General features: G+C 35.3%; 1 protein-coding gene across 5 annotated transcripts in view; it reads right to left on the minus strand.

Moving 5' to 3' along the window:
- Window positions 1-17,752, minus strand: part of LOC127844102 (golgin subfamily A member 2-like) — a 137,894-nt gene that overhangs the window by 119,623 nt on the left and 519 nt on the right. The window lies entirely within an intron of this gene.

Raw genomic sequence — 17,752 nt, forward strand, 5'->3', positions numbered from 1 at the left:
CGAGAATTGGCGTCATTTATAGGATTGATTATTAATGCATTTTATGCAGTTTTTGAGGCACCCCTACATTATAGGACTTTGGAAAGAAACAAAATTCTCGGTTTGAATTCTAGTACAGATTTTAATCAAAAGATGATTTTATCTGATGAAAGTGAAATGGAACTTTTGTGGTGGATAGAGAATATAAGATTAAAAAATGGAAAACGGATTCGTCCTTTTTCGATTCAGTCGAGATGTCGGACTGACGCATCTAAGCAAAGATGGGGTTGTGAAGAGTTAGACACTGAAAGATATTCTAACGGCAGATGGAATCCTGCAGAATCTGCTCTATCAATTAATTATTTAGAATTACTTGCAATTTTCTATGCTTTACAATCATTGTATGTTCATCATTGTAATGTTCACATAGAAATACAATCTGATAACATATCAGCAATAAAATATATTAATGACATGGGTGGCATGACATCAATTTCTATGAATTTGTTAGCCAAAGATATTTGGCAATGGTGTATTGAAAGGAAAGTATATTTGTCTGCTATTCATGTCCCAGGTGTTTAAAATACAGCTGATTTTTATTCAAGAAATTTTTCTGATGCAACAGAATGGATGTTAAAAGCAGATATTTTTTGTAGAATTATTTCTCAGTTTTTTGTACCTAAAATAGATCTTTTTGCATCCAGAATTAACAAGCAGATAGATAGATTTGTCTCTTGGTTTCCAGAACCTGGATCAACATATACTAATGCATTTAGTATTTGTTGGAAAACTGAAGTTCCATATATTTTCCCCCCATTTAATCTTATGGGGAAAGTAATCAATAAAATTAAAACTGATAAAGTAGAGAAAGCTATAGTAGTTTTTCCTATATGGAGGTCTCAAACATGGTTTTCTATGATGATGACTATTCTATCTGATTTTCCTGTCAGGCTACCAAAACACAGGGACTTGCTCACCCTGCCACACAACGGGCAGGAGCATCCATTAGCAAAGAAGATCATCATGGGCGCAGCAGTCTTATCCGGAAATCACTTGAGAGTCAAGGACTTTTACCAGAAACTGCAAACACTATCATCCAGTCATGGAGACCTGGAACTAGGAAGCAATATGACCTGGTGTGGAAACGATGGTATTTTTGGTGTTTACGAAGGAAAGTTAATCCCCTTATTACGACTGAAATTAAAGTAGTTGATTATCTTTATTATTTAAAGTATAATAATAAATCTTACTCAGTTCTTAACACACACAAATCAATGCTTCTACAGACATTACCTTTTTTCGGAAATTCTTGGTGTCAGAATTGTTTCTTAGTGAAACGATACCTTAAAGGTTGTTTTCATAGTAAGCCACCTGTACCGCGTTATAGATTCACGTGGGATGTATCAGTTGTTTTAAAATATTTATTGTCTCTTTATCCTTTGAATAATCTGACATTGAAAATGTTGACATTGAAATTGGTAGCACTGATTGCACTGGCTACAGCTCCAAGAGCACAGACTTTAGTTTCTATGAATGTGAATAACTTGTATAAGGAACAACAGGCAGTTGTGTTTACATTTCCTAAACTATTGAAAACGACTAAAATGGGTGATGCATTTGTGCTTAAAATAGATCATTATGACAAAGAAGAATTATGTGTTATGCATACTGTTTTACATTATCTTAGAGTTACTAAAACAATTAGGAAATCGTCACAGTTTTTTATATCATATAAAACTTTTCAGCCAGTTTCCTCTAGCACCATTGCTAGATGGTTGAAAGATGTGTTGACTATGTCGGGTGTTAATTCTGAAATCTTTAAGGCACATTCGTATAGAAGTGCATCCACCTCGGCTGCATTTAGTAGAGGATGTAGTTTAAAAAATATATTGGACACTGCAGACTGGAAGTCGGATAAAAACTTTCGAAAATTTTATCTTCGAAAGGCTTTAACAAATGAAAATGTCTCATTCTCCCAAGCTGTTTTGAGTTCTCATGTTGATTAGACACAATATTTCTTATGGACATGGTCTTTTGTGTTGTTCAAATATCAAATATGTTTTGTATTATACATAAAGCTTTTGAATTTGTTTAACAATTTATAGTATGATAAATCCAACAAAAACACATATTTTTCTTTCCTTTTTTATCAACGTTTCGGCTTACGCCTTCATCAGGATAATACAAATAATAACAGAAAGCGGATGTTACGTCATTGACTTAACGTACATTAAAATGCGGGAAAATGTACGTCAATAAAATGAACGTTTATTAAATTAAGCTTAACTTTCGGATTCAAGAATACACAATTTCCTATAAAATTATATATAAAAATACTAATAGGAAAAAACAAAAGTAAGCTTAATTAAATTGAAGAGCTAGTCTTTTATGTTAAAAAGAACTTTGTTATTCATACCATTAGGGTGTAATGTTTTAAGTCTATGTATATAGTAAGTTTCTTTACATAGACGATCTATGTTGTTATTAACAACATCAATTGGCATAAAGGAAAAGTCATTTGCGCTGTGGTGATCTTCATTAAAATGTGATGCGACCAAAGTTGAAAATTCAGGGTTAGAAAAGTTTCTTATGTCAAATCGATGACTGTTCATTCTTTTTGACACCGGTTGCATGGTTTGTCCAACGTACTGTTTCTTACACTGTTTACATGTAATGAGGTATATTACATCTTTAGATGCACAATTCATATTCTTCTGTAAATTAAATTGCTCGCCTGTTACTGTACTTTTAAATTTTTCTCCAACGTGTATGGATTTACAATGGGAGCAACGTGTTCTTCCACAGGCACTGGACGCACGTGAACTGTTCAAACCGTTCGTAAACTGAGCACGTGTAATGAAGTTTCCTATATTATTAGGCCTTTTAAACGCCAGTATTGGCTTATAAGTTTCATGCACACTTTTCACTTCTTCTTTCTGTGACAGGTTAAGTAAGTCCCAATACTTGTTTATTGCGGCTCCTATGTTTGGCAATGACGGATTATATTCCACTGTAAATGGGATAACTTTTGTTTTTGCTTTATTGCAGGACTGTAATGCGTCTTCTTGAGATAGAGCAGAAACTTTTTCAAATGCACAATCGATAATTTTTTCCGGATAATCTCGCTGTTTGAAATGATGCTTGAGGTCTTGAAGTGACGATTTAAAACTGTTGTCATCCGATATAATACGTCTATATCGCTTCGCCTGACTGTATGGTATTCCGTCCTTACACTGTTTAGGGTGGCATGACGTATAGTCAAGATATTGGTGGTTATTGGTCTCCTTTATGTGTATATCTGTTTGAAGTGTTAAGTCGTCATTAATAGAAACAGCCACATCGAGAAAAGACACGATTTTCTTAGAAGCAGAATACGTAAACTTCATGTTGGGGTGAAAACGGTTTAATGCTTCAATAAACAATTCAAGCTTCTCTAAAGAGTGGTCCCAAATCATAAATATATCATCTAAAAAGCGAAACCACAGTGTCGGTTTATGTTCACATATTTTAAGGAAGTCTTTTTCAAGTTTTCCCATAAATAGAGAGGCATATGCTGGCGCCATTGGACTACCCATAGCCGTACCCATTTTTTGTAAATAGAAATCATCATCAAATTGAAAATAGTTATTTTCAAGTACAAGTCGTAACAATTTAGAAACTATGTTGCTATTAATGTTGCCATTATGTAAAAATTCTTCACAAGCCTTGATTCCATCGTCGTGTGGGATGTTCGTGTAAAGCGATGACACGTCTAGAGTGACGAGATAGGTTTCTTTACTATTAACTGTCTTATTTTTGAGCTTTTTTATGAAGTCTGTTGTATCTTTGATGAAAGACGGCAATTCAAACATGTATGGTTTGAGAATGGAGTCTATATATTTCGAAATATTCTCCGTAGGTGAATTACATGCTGACACAATTGGACGACCGGGGTATTTTTTTTTAACAATTTATAACAGATATGGTGCATTCATATAAGAGTGGAAGACAATACTTATAAGGAATTGATATTTGTTACATTTTTTATTTTTTGTGTTGTATTATATTTAATTCTATGGAAAGAATGGTTTTGTTGCTTTTTAAAGATGCTAAATTATACATGTGAAAGCCAGAAGGCTTTATGGAAAATAATGACCCCTCATCCAAGCTTTAGTGATGGATGAAGGGGCATTATTGGAAATAAAGCCTGAGGCTGAGCATGTATATTCCCATCCCATTTGAACATTATATATTTTGTTTAAAAAGGAATCAATGGATTTCCCACCCTTCATGAAGTAATGCAACAAAACATTCTTTTTACTGTAAATTATGACTTCCGATTGAAGAGCGCTTCCGGTTGGAGTGAGGTATACTCGATTTGTTTTTATGCTTTAAATTGCGATCGATTAGAAATATCGTCGGAACGATATGCTAAATTATACATGCTCAGCCTCAGGCTTTATTTCCAATAATGCCCCTTCATCCATCACTAAAGCTTGGATGAGGGGTCATTTGTATACAATACCATTGAGAAAGTGGACCCATTTCAATACAAGAATTTTGATAAACTGGACCCATTTCAATACTAGAATTTGATAAAAAGGACACATTTCATACTAGAATTTTAATTTTAATCTCTATCATATCAATACAGTATACTTATTGAATTTGCTATTATATGGTTATTTATATCAGGGACCTGTACAAACAAATATAGGTCCCTGTTTATATACAAGAATGAAATTTAACATACCCATTTTGATACAGATACTTTCAAATCTATATGCATTTATATACAAGCAAATTTCTGATTTCAATACCCATTTCTATACTAAGATATTCAAAGCCATACCCATATCTATAATTACCCATATATAGGAAGTTACCCTACCCCCCTGGGCCAAAAATCAATGGACCAAAACAAATTTAAGGTCAGAATACACTAAATAGTTTCCCTATATAATTCAATGTGAAAGCGACAACTTAAGGCCAAAATAAATGCAACATTTTGCACATAGAGACCCCCATAACCATACCTTTTCTTAAAGGCCATTCTAAGCGGAATCGATTTATGCAATAAAAAAGATATGTCATGTACAAAGCAAGAAAGAACTTGACACAAATCAAAATCGACTGTTTTTGCAACTTTTTTTCCAGCCGTTTCTTAGTGGAATGTAACCTTTGTCAGTGCGATGGTTTACTGTAGTCTTCAAGTTCATCATATTTCAGGGGTTCAGTAGTGAACACCTATTCATGCCCTACCATTATCTCCGAAAGATAACACCCGAATAATAGATAAAAGTGTAAAACATGCCTTCCTGTCAACTATAGTACTTTTTTAGAGAGTACAGCCCTTCATGAAACGGTTATTTAGCGTACTGTAACCTTAACACTTCATCTGTTATGATCTGTAAGTCATGTACATGTAGGTAGACTCATATACAGTAGATTCTGCTTTATTGAATAGCCCATTTGTTACGTCCAAATATTCAATTATCCGGAATATTTGATTATATGGAATCAGTTATATTTCCAATGTTATCACTGTTTATCATATACATGTGTTTATGTTATTGTGTCTTTAACCTATTTCAAAGCTATATTGTTAAATACATTGCTAAATAAACTTGTTTTATTCAATAAACACATAGAAAAGCGCAGATAGTTGCTTGTTATTCATTATACATTGCATTGAATAATATTCAGAATATAGTGTCACTTTCCATCACCATGCAAACTGTCGAGCAAGACACATCAACAGTTTGTTTCTAATCGGCAACAAACTCTTTAATTGTTTCTTATTGGCAACAAACTGTTGAAGTGTGTTTGCATTTGAAAGTTTGCACCTGACTGCAAACAGTGATTTGCGTCAGTTTTAACCGGAGACTGCAGTGTTTGCATTGTACTTGGCCCTCACAATGAATGACATACATTTTGTACATGTACTTATGGCCCGGACAAGATCATTTATGTCTATTTTATACCTTTGAACTCATAGTGTGACCTTGACCTTGGAAATATCGGCGTAATTATTTCGCATGAAACACCGTCCAACTAGAGCTTTATCACAGACATGACGTATACATGCTGCATTGACACAGACTATTTTGCATGCTGTCTTCACAACACAAGAGAATCTAATTTATGGCGATTTTTAAGAATTATTATGCCATTATCATTTATGGCCATTTTGACCTTTGAAATCTTAAATTATTTCGCATGACACGCCGTCCAATGACTCTGAACAAAATTAATGTACAGAGTCATTTTAAAATCTCACAATGAGCAACATAGTAATGGCTCGGACAAGCTCATTTATGGCCATTTTTTACTTTTGAACTCCAAGTTTGACCTTGACCTTTGAGATATTGACGTAATTCTTTTGCATGACACACTGTCAAATGATTGTGAACAAATGTACCTAGTTATTTTAAAATCTCACAATGAATGACATAGTTTTGGCCCTGACATGAGCATTTATGGCCATTTTTTACCTTTGAACTCAAAATGTGACCTTGACCTTGGAGATATCGACGAAATTCTTTCGCATGACACATCCTCCAATGATTGAACAAATGTACCGAGTAATTTTAAATCTCACAGTGAATGACATAGTTATGGCCCGGACAAGATCGTTTATGGCTATTTTTGACCTTTGAACTCACAGTGTGACCTTAACGTTGCAGATATCGACATAATTCTTTCGCGCGACACACTGTCCAATGATGGTGAACAAATGTGCAAAATGATTATAAAATCTTGCAATTAACAACATAGTTATGGCCTGGACAAGCTCATTTATGACCTTTGAACTCAAAGTGTGATCTTGACCTTGGAGATATCGACGTAAATCTATCGCGCGACACAATGTCCAATGATGGTGAACAAATGTGCAAAACGATTTTAAAATCTCACAATGAACGACATAGTTATGGCCCAGACAAGGTCATTTATGGCCATTTTTTACCTTTAAACTCAAAGTGTGACCTTGACCTTGGAGATATTGAAGCAATTCTTTCGCGCAACATACCGTCCAATGATGGTGAACAAATGTGCCAAATGATTTTAAAATCTCACAATGAACAACATAGCTATGGCCTGGACAAGCACATTTATGGCCATTTTTGACCTTTGAACTCAATGTGTGACCTTGACCTTGGAGATATAGAGGATCTTTATTGGATTCAGTGGATTATATTTTTTTCTATGATCAGGAGTGAATTAAAATCGATATTCCACAGAATCCAACAAATTTTCTTTCTATTTTATGCTTTTTTTCACCGTTTATATACATTGTTAAAGAGTTTAACTAAAGAATTTCGCTGGTACAGTACATGTATAATGTCATATCGTAAAAAAAATGACGTCATTTTAGTTAAAAGTGAAAATTATCAATAATTTTCACTGTTAATTTTCACTGTTTGAAACAGTAAAATTATCAGTTTTAATTCACTGATATTTCTTGATAAACCGCCGGAAAGCATAAAATAAATCGACGTAATTCTTTCCCGCGACACACCGTCCATTGATGGTGAACAAATGTGCCAAATGTTCATGCGCGGCATGGACACAGTTTGATTTCATGAGGATTAAAAAAAATAATCATTAACAAGATGTGTTTGTGAAACACAATGTCCCCCTATATGACGTTTGACCTTGAACTTGACCCTTCACCACTCAAAATGTGCAGCTCCATGAGAAACACATGCATGTCATATATAAAATTGCTAGCTTCAATATTGCAGAAGTAACATTACATGAGCAATTTTGACCCATATATTTGACCTAGAAGGATGCCCTTGACCTTTCACCACTCAAAATGTGCAGCTCCATGAGATACACATGCATGCCAAATATCAAGTTGCTATCTTCAATATTGCAAAAGTATTCATAAAATAAGCGATTTGGGCCACATATATTTGACCTCTGACCTTGAAGGATGACCTTGACCTTTCACCACTCAAAATGTGCAGTTCCATAAGTTACACATGCATGCCAAATATCAAGTTGCTATCTTCAATATTGCAAAAGTATTCATAAAATAAGCAATTTGGGCCACATATATTTGACCTCTTACCTTGAAGGATGACCTTGACCTTTCACCACTCAAAATGTGCATCTCCATGAGATACACATGCATGCCAAATATCAAGTTGCTATCTTCAATATTGCAAAAGTATTCATAAAATGAGCGATTTTGGCCACATATATTTGACCTCTGACCTTGAAGGATGACCTTGACCTTTCACCACTCAAAATGTGCAGCTCCATGAGATACACATGCATGCAAAATATCGAGTTGCTATATTCAATATGGCAAAAGTTATTGCAAAATGTTAAAGTTGGCGCAAACCAACAGACCAACCAACCAACCAACAGACCAACCAACAGACAGGGCAAAAACAATATGTCCCCCACTACTATAGTGGGGGACATAAAAATCCAGTTTTGTAGTAAAATCAATTTAAATGAAGCTATTATATATGCAAGTATCTATTTTAATTATAATTTGTCAAACTAAATAAATACAACACGTAAAACTGCATTTTATTCACAGTTGAAAAAACACAATTTATTCCCAGTTGATGTCTTATTAGAACTTCACATAATACAGTGTTTTTAAATCTTGCTTCTAGAATGGAAACAGTTCTTTTGACCTGGTGACCTAGTTTTGAACAACTCTTGACCTTTGAACTTGGCCTACATATTATCAAGATATGCAATCTCACAAAGTTCCTATCAAATTAAACAAGCGCTGTGTTTGTGAAACACAATCCCCCTTACTGCACTTTGAAGCCAAACAGCAGCTATATCCGAATTGAAAACATTTAAGACGAAGTTATGGTCTATTACTTCGTTCAGGGCTGTCAACACAAAAATAAATGATCCAGAACAAAACTCACACTTCATCTGTTAGTAGACTCACATAAAAACAAGAGATGTGTTTGTCAGAAGCACAATGCCCCCTAATGTACCGCTTTGATTTTTTTAAACCTTTGACCTTGATGGATGGCCTTGACCTTTCACCACTCAAAATGTGCAGCTCCATGAGATACACATGAATGCCCAATATCAAGTTGCTATCATCAATATTGCAAAAATTATGACCAAGGTTTAAGTTTTGATTAAAGTTAGTTGGACACACACACAGACATATACAATGACAGACAGGCCAAAAACAATATACCCCCGATCAGGGATCATATTTTCCAGCAACATCAATCGGTCTGGATTTAAATGGGGGAAAAAGTGTCCGAAAATGTTTATCCGAAATTATGACAAATTACGTTAAAATATATACCATTGATTTTGCCATTCATGAAGAGGGTATAATAATGTACAAGTTAAATTGCCTTAAGCATTTTTTTTAAATGGAACATACGAGTTTTCTCAATTGGTTTTATCATTAGCTTTTTCATTGTTGTTTCGGTAACTGTTTTATCTGACTTCATCTAACACGATTTTTACTAAAGATTTATACAATGTATATTATTTTTCTTGTGTACTATTTTATGTTAAGTTCCGCCCATAAAAATAACTTTTGACTGTTCTGTCAATCAAAACCGCAACTTTCATTCATTTATTGCCGGATTATTACGCTGGTGGAAAATGTATCGGCATGTTTTGTTTAGTAACAGCGCGTGCTTTCAGTGTATAAGGTCCGCCCACAATTATTGCAGAATATCCAATTTTCTTTTTTGTTTATATGAAAGTTTACTGACTGTATCATGCATGAATTGCACAATTTCCACGAGGATAACATCGAGGTTTTAATCTCCGAAGTAACTGTCAACGATTTTATCGTGGACGAGCACACATTACGGACCGATTAGTGTGCTAGGTATAAGCCAGTGAAATTATTGATTGATATTGACACTGGGTTATTCACGCTTGACTAATACACAACCGCGTTCGTTGTTTGGGGTCATACGCTGATACTAGTCGGCTGACGAGCAATATACTGGTCCTGACCGTTTTAGAGACTGCAGTGAATGGTTTATCACACCTTCGAGATAAGAATGTAATTAGGGTATGCTAGCATGTGCACTGCGTAATCGATTTCATGACATGGGAATTTTAGCAAACAGAATCGGACCGACTCTTTGGGATTTTCAATCAATCTTTCATGACACCAATCGGTTTAGGACCGACAAAACCGAAAAAATATGATCCCTGCCCCTGATCATTCGATCCGGGGGCATAAAAATCAGCTAAATATATTAAAGAGTTCTGTAAAAAAACTCTCAAAAACAATTATTAAAGAGAACTGCCCGCTAATGTGCGGCTTTGAATATTTTTTTACCTTTGACCTTGACGTTGACCTCTCACCACTCAAAATGTGCAGCTCCATGAGATACACATGCATACAAAATATCAAATTGCTATCTTCAATATTGAAAATGTTATGACCAAGGTTAAAGTTTTGGTTCAAGTTTTGGGACACACACACAAACGATGACAGACAGGCCAAAAACAATATACCCCCGATCATTCCATCCGGGGGCATAACAAAAACAATATACCCCCGATCATTCGATCCGGGGGCATAATGAAGCCATATATTTGAAATTTGACCTTGAAGGATGACCTTGACTGGAAAAGTTATGAAGAAGGTTAAAGTTTTTATTAAAGTTAGATGCGTCAGAGAAAAGACAATGTTACTAAATTAATGAAGCCATATATTTGACCTTTGACCTTCAAGGACGACCTTGACCTTTCACCAATCAAAATGTGCAGCTCCATGAGATACACATTCATGCCAAATATCAAGTTGCTACATACAATATTGGAAAAATTATGAAGCAGGTTTAAGTTATGAAGAAGGTTAAAGTTATGAAGAAGGTTAAAGTTTTGGTTAAAGTTAGATGTGTCAGAGAAAAGACAATGTTACTAAATAAATGAAGCCATATATTTGAAAATTGGCATTGAAGGATGACCTTGACCTTGACTGGAAAAGTTATTAAGGAGGTTAAAGTTTTTGTTAAAGTTTTTATTTTTTTGTTGACCTTTGACCTTGAAGGATGACCTTGACCTTTTACCACTCAAAATGTGCAGCTCCATGAGGTACACATGCATGCCAAATATCAAGTTGCTATGTTCAATATTGCAAAAGTTATGAAGAAGGTTAAAGTATTGGTTAAAGTTTAGATTTTTTTATTGACCTTTTACCTTGAAAAATGACTTTGACCTTGACCTTTCACCACTCAAAATGTGCCGCTATATGAGATACACATGCATGCCAAATATCAAGTTGCTACAATGTACGTTCAATATTGCGAAAGTTATGAAAAAGGTTAAAGTTTTGGTAAAAGTTTTGAAATTTTTTATTGACCTTTGACCTTGAAGGATGATGTTGACCTTGACCTTTCACTTCTCAAAATGTGCAGCTCCATGAGATACACATGCATGCCAAATATCAAGTTGCTACGTTCAATATTGCAAAAGTGATGAAGAAGGTTAAAGTTTTGTGACACATATATTTGACCTTTGACCTTGAAGGATGACCTTGACCTTTCACCACCCAAAATGTGCAGCTCCATGAGGTACTCATGCATGACAAATATCAAGTTGCTATGTTTAATATTGCAAAAGTTATGATGAAGGTTAAAGTCTTGGGACACACACACAGACACATACAATGACAGACAGGCCAAAAACAATATACCACGATCTTTTGATCCAGGGGCATAAACAGTTATTATACAGAAAACATTAAAGTTCATGGCCCGTAACTTGGCCAAAAATAAATGGACCGGAATGAAACACATACCTCATCTGTAAGTCAAATAGGTAAACAATCATACACAAAATTAGCTAAATATCTGAATGTGTTTCATTAAAATACCCCGGAAAACTGAATTCTTTTATTTCCAAGGCCCATAACTTGGCAACAAAATCAATGGACCAGAAGAAAACTCACACTTCATCTGTAAGTTATGTACAATGTACATGTAGGTAAACTCACACACACCAAAAATCAGCTAAATATCTTAAAGAGTTGCAAACAAAACCTCAGGAAAGCAGTTATTATTGAGAGCATTTCCAAGTCCAAGGCCCATAACTATGCCAAATATCAATGCACAAAACACAACTCACACTTCATCTGTAAGTCATTTAAGTAGACACACACAACAAATATTAGCTTAATATCTGAAAGTGTTTTGTAAAAAACTCTCTGGAAAACGATAATTATAGAACATTTTTAAGTCCAAGACCCATAACTTTGCCAAAAATCAACAGACCAGAAGGAAACTAACACTTCATCTGTAAGTCATATAGATAGACCCACTTACAAAAAATCTGCTAAATATCTGAAAGCGTTATTTTGTAAAACAAGAGGGCCAAGATGGCCCTAGTTCGCTCACCTGAGAGGAGTCGGTTCATTTATTCTTTACCAAATGTCAAACATGACCTAGATATTGTCCAGACAAACATCCTGGTCAAGTTTCATCATTATTTCATCTGCGAGTCATGATCAATGTACCTATGAAGTTTCATGATCCTAGGCGTAAGCATTCTTAAGTTATCATCCGGAAACCATTTTTCTAAGTTGAGTCACCGTGACCTTGACAGCCATTGTGTGAATACGTTTTTTGGCACTGTGAACTTGACCTTTGACCTGTTAATCAATAGGGGTCATCTGCGAGTCATGATCAATATACCTATGAAGTTTCATGAACCTAAGCATAAGCGTTCTTGTGTTATCATCCAGAAACCATTTTACTATGTCAGGTCACGGTGACCTTGACCTTTGACCTAGTGACCTGAAAATCAATAGGGGTCATCTGCGAGTCATGATCATTGTACCCAGGGCTTTCCTTTGACCCGAGCTCCCGGGTTTTGACGCTTGAAAATTACAGAAGACCCCTTTTTGACTCTTGAGAAAATTATGTCATGCGTCACATTTGACCCGGGGGAATATACCGACTTGCGTCAACAAAATTAAAAGTTGTTAAGACTATGCGATAATTGGCTCAGGGCGGAGTATCTCATTTAGTAGACGCTAATCGTTAACGCCCGTTTCCAATCATCGAAGCACAAGTCCACCCAGTAGGCGGAGTTATGTTAATTGAGAAATGTAATATTGACCAATTAAAACACTGCTGGTTCGATGACGCGTGTATTAACTTTCCATTATTTATCATAGCGTTTGTCATCAGCTGTTTGCGGAAAGGACGTGTATTAAACCCACCTAGTTGTAATAATCCAACTCCCAGGTATTGACCCTCTGAGCTGTACGTATGTACTCATAGTATTTAAGAAGAACTATAAACCCACCAAAACAGAATGGACTCATCCGCTTCAGTTTTAATAGTATTCAATATAAAATAATAACATCCATATCCACAGTACAATGTAAAGCATATTTTGAGATATTTCCAAGGTATGTCTGAATGTATTTCCAAAGCTGAATGCACCCATCACTGTTTTACTTCATGTTTGCTCAATTCAAAGGCGCGCAAAAGTTATGCTGTCATATGAACTGTCTACAACTTCAAATTACACGCTTTGCATCAAAGTTGCTAAAAATAACTATATCCGATATAACTGACCTTGTGGCAAAGTGACAATTTTTGCATGTGCTAATTGATTACAAAATACATGTAGGTGTAATAATTGACCGTTTGAGAAGGCATAGAAAACGGCGTGTTTGTCGCACGTCTTCAGTGAAGATGGCACATGAAATAATTAAAGGGTGTCGAAATTTTTGATGGGATTAAAAACGGAGGCACCTTTATCGGTGAGTAGAAATAATTTCCTTTTATAGTTTACCAATTTATATAGGCTGTTGTTTTAAGGTGCCACCCGTATGTTTTTTTTTGTGATAGCCAGCGGAAATGTATTTTTTTAACATTTTGTATTTCATTCTTAATTTAATAGCCACGCGAAACGGTCAAACAAAGTTATTGGATCCCAGAATCTGTTATTCCATCCTAGAATGTGCTGCGCAGGTTTCAGGACATGTGCAAGAGAAGAAAGTGATAGTTTGCTGGTTTTATGCTAGTTGTGTGTGTTGTTACCTTTTCTTTACTAGGGCACCCATTTGAGATCACTCTTTAAATGCATGAATGATTTATTTATTTGCTCAAATAATTGTTAGTTTGTAGGACATATGACATATTGTTTTGCTGTATACATGAAGTAAATGTTGTATTAGAATACATATTTTGTATGTAATCTTTGAGATGTTTTGTAGGACATATGACATATTGCTCTCTGAGATGTTGTGTAAGACAAGATATGACATATTACTCTTTGAGATGTTGTTTAGAGCATATTATGACATATTACTCTGCTGTATACATGAAGTAAATGTTGTATTAGAATACATGTTTTGTATTTATTAATCATTGAGATATTGTGTTAAAATGCATAGTGTTGTAGTGACAGTACAATGTAAGAAATAAATGTTAACATATCTTTTAATTTGTTGCTTTTTATATATTATATCTCAGTAATTTGCTTAAATTGCAAAAAATCATTGACTCTCCTGCGTTATTATTAGGACTCTTAGAAGTTTGATTTTGACTCTTGAAAATATGGTCACAAAAGTCCTTGACTCTTGAGATTTGAGGTCTAAGGAAAGCCCTGGTACCTATGAAGTTTCATGATCCTAGGCATAAGCGTTCTTGAGTTATCATCCAGAAACCATTTTACTATTTCAGGTCACCGTGACCTTGACCTTTGACCTAGTGACCTGAAAATCGATAGGGATCATCTTCGAGTCATGATCAATGTACATACGAAGTTTCATGATCCTAGGCAAAACGTTCTCGAGTTATCATCCGGAAAACATTTTACTATTTTGGGTCATCGTTACCTTGATCTTTGACCTAGTGACCTGAAAATCAATAGGGGTTATCTGCGAGTCATGATCAATGTATCTATGAAGTTTCATGATCCTAGGCATAAGCGTTCTTGAGTTATCATCCGGAAACCATTTTACTGCTTTGGGTCACCGTGACCTTGACCTTTGACCTAGTGACCTGAAAATCAATAGGGGTCATTTGCGAGTCATGATCAATGTATCTATGAAGTTCATGATCCTAGGCATAAGCGTTCTTGAGTTATCATCCGGAAACCATTTTACTATTTCTGGTCATCGTGACCTTGACCTTTGACCTAGTGACCTGAAAATCAATAGGGGTTATCTGCGAGTCATGATCAATGTACCTATGAAGTTTCATGATCCTTGGCATAAGCGCTCTTGAGTTATCATCCGGAAACCATCTGGTGGACAGAGGGACCAACATGAGCAAAACAATATACCCCTTCCTCTTCGAAAGGGGGGGGGATAATGAGAAAACTGCCCCCCTTCCAGCAGCCATGTTATTCAACTGACCGGAACAATTTTTGAACTCAACTCTCTTATCAAGGAAACAAATGTTCTGAGCAAATTTTATGAAAATTGGGCCAAAAATGTGACTTCTACTGTGTTCACATGTTTTCACTATATACATATAGAGAAAAATGCCCCGCCCACTGGTGGCCATGTTTTTTCACTGATCCCGACCATTTTCAAACTCGTCCGAGATATCAATAAAACCAATGTTTTGACCAACTTTCATGATGATTGGGCAAAAATTGTGACTTCAAGAGTGTTTACAAGGTTTCTCTATAGCCAAATAGGGAAAACTGCCACTAAATACATAAAGAGAAAAATGCCCCGCCCACTGGCGGCCATGTTTTTTCACCGATCTCGACCATTTTCGAACTCGTCCGAGACATCAATTGAACCAATGTTTTGACCAACTTTCATAATGATTGAGCAAAAATTGTGACTTCTAGAGTGTTTACAAGGTTTCATGAAGATGGGACAAGAAATGTGGCCTCTAGAGTGTTTACGAGCAAATGTTTACGGACGGACGGACAGTCATACGACGGACAAAGACCGGTCACAAAAGCTCACCTGAGCAATCGGGTGAGCTAAAAAGCGCGCGAAAAATATGCAGACATGTAGAACGTCGCATGGAAAGTGTGGGTGTATTTTGTGTTGTATAAAAACATGAGCTTCACGTCAGGCGATTTATGCATGTTCAGTGGGAAAAAACTCGCCCCGATCGGACGTTATTTCATCACATCATTTAATAGTAACAAATGCTAAAATGTATTTGATACTTAAGAAAAATGGCAAAATGTTTGTGTTTCTTGAAATTCTTGAGCACTTTTATTGTAAATATTTACCAGAATTTGCTTTAAAACTGGAATATACGGGATCATCAGGTAATAAGTAGCGATATCAACTGTATTATATGAACATAATGAAACGAGTTTATATACGCATATTCAAACAATAGTTATAATAAGCTGACAATTAACAAAACAACAATTAAGTCTTGATTATTGATGTGGTTTCAAACTGCTAATTGTCTCTGCTAAAATATAATAGCAAAAACAACATGCAATTATAAATCCACCATCTGCTGGAGCCTTGACCACATGCAGGTGCGAAAACAGCTGCCTGGTCTCCTTGATGTCTTGATATGAAAGGGAAAACAATTGTACATACTTACGTGACCTTGAAGTAATACATACACTAGGGGCGGGAAACAAACTTACTTGGCCAGGCACATTAAATATGCTTATATGCTAATACATGTTGTCCTACAAATAAAACCCAAAACAAAAATGTTTGTTGATCGTTCAATATAAAGATAATAATTATACGGCGCAATAAACACACACAAAGTAACTTAAAGTACTTAAGCCGATCAAAAAAATGACAATGATAATTGATTATTGCAATTTAATTAATACATGCCCTTGATAATCGTGTTTTGTCTTTATAAATTTGATTTTTTTTAAATTTGCATTCTTTTAAAATAATAATTATTTCTATCAGGATTACAGCAATTTCTTTAGAAACGGGAATGCCATCACTAAAAACAAAACAACATGCTTTTCTATTAACTATATTTTGAATCCACGCACATTAAATTAATTATGATTTTAAATATTATTATAATTGTTCTTTTAAAATTTATTGACTAACTAATCATTTTTAAAAGATTTTTTTTATAATGTGCCTCGACTCGGCGTCATATCACGGCTTTCCTAGGGGGACAGATGCAAAGCATGGCTGCGAAATGAGACGCGCCGCCTCATACTATCGCGGCTTCAACGGCCGACTCGGCATCAACTCGTGGCGCCTTGACTCAGCTGATCGCGAAATATGTTTGTTCCGCGTGGACTGTACTGTATTCATTTAGAGGGCCGATGCTACAGATAGACATGCTACATTGTCTGTTGACATTTTATCACAAGAAATTAACCTCCCCTGCAATGTCAGTTTAAAGTTTATTGATAGGTATGCAAATCTTTACATTTTATTGTAACCTCTTGAAAACAGGTTCTTGTTGAGGCGTGCATTCTGATTGGCTCATCATTAGCCAATCAGAATGCACGCCTCAACAAGAACCTGTTTTCAAGAGGTTAAATTATGCTTAATAATTGAGTCATGTAGGGCTGTACTCTCTAAAAAAATATCATAGTTTACTTGAAGGTAGTTTTACACTTTAGACTCTTGTTCTGGTTTTATCTTTTGGCGATAGTGATAGGGCATGATAAGGTGTTAAATCCCTGAAATATGATCAAGTCACATACTATTGTAAAAAAATGCACTGAAAATAGTTTCCTTCCACTAGAAAACGGTCGGAAAGAAGAAGATGCAAAAACAGTCAATTTGTATTTGACGTAAAGTTCTTTCTCGGTTTATACATGACATATCTTTGTTATTGCTTATATCAATTCATCTTAAAATGCCCTTGAAGAAAAGGTACCGTTATGGGGGTCT

Source organism: Dreissena polymorpha, chromosome 9 (assembly GCF_020536995.1).
Source record: "Dreissena polymorpha isolate Duluth1 chromosome 9, UMN_Dpol_1.0, whole genome shotgun sequence".
Lineage (NCBI taxonomy): Eukaryota > Metazoa > Mollusca > Bivalvia > Myida > Dreissenidae > Dreissena > Dreissena polymorpha.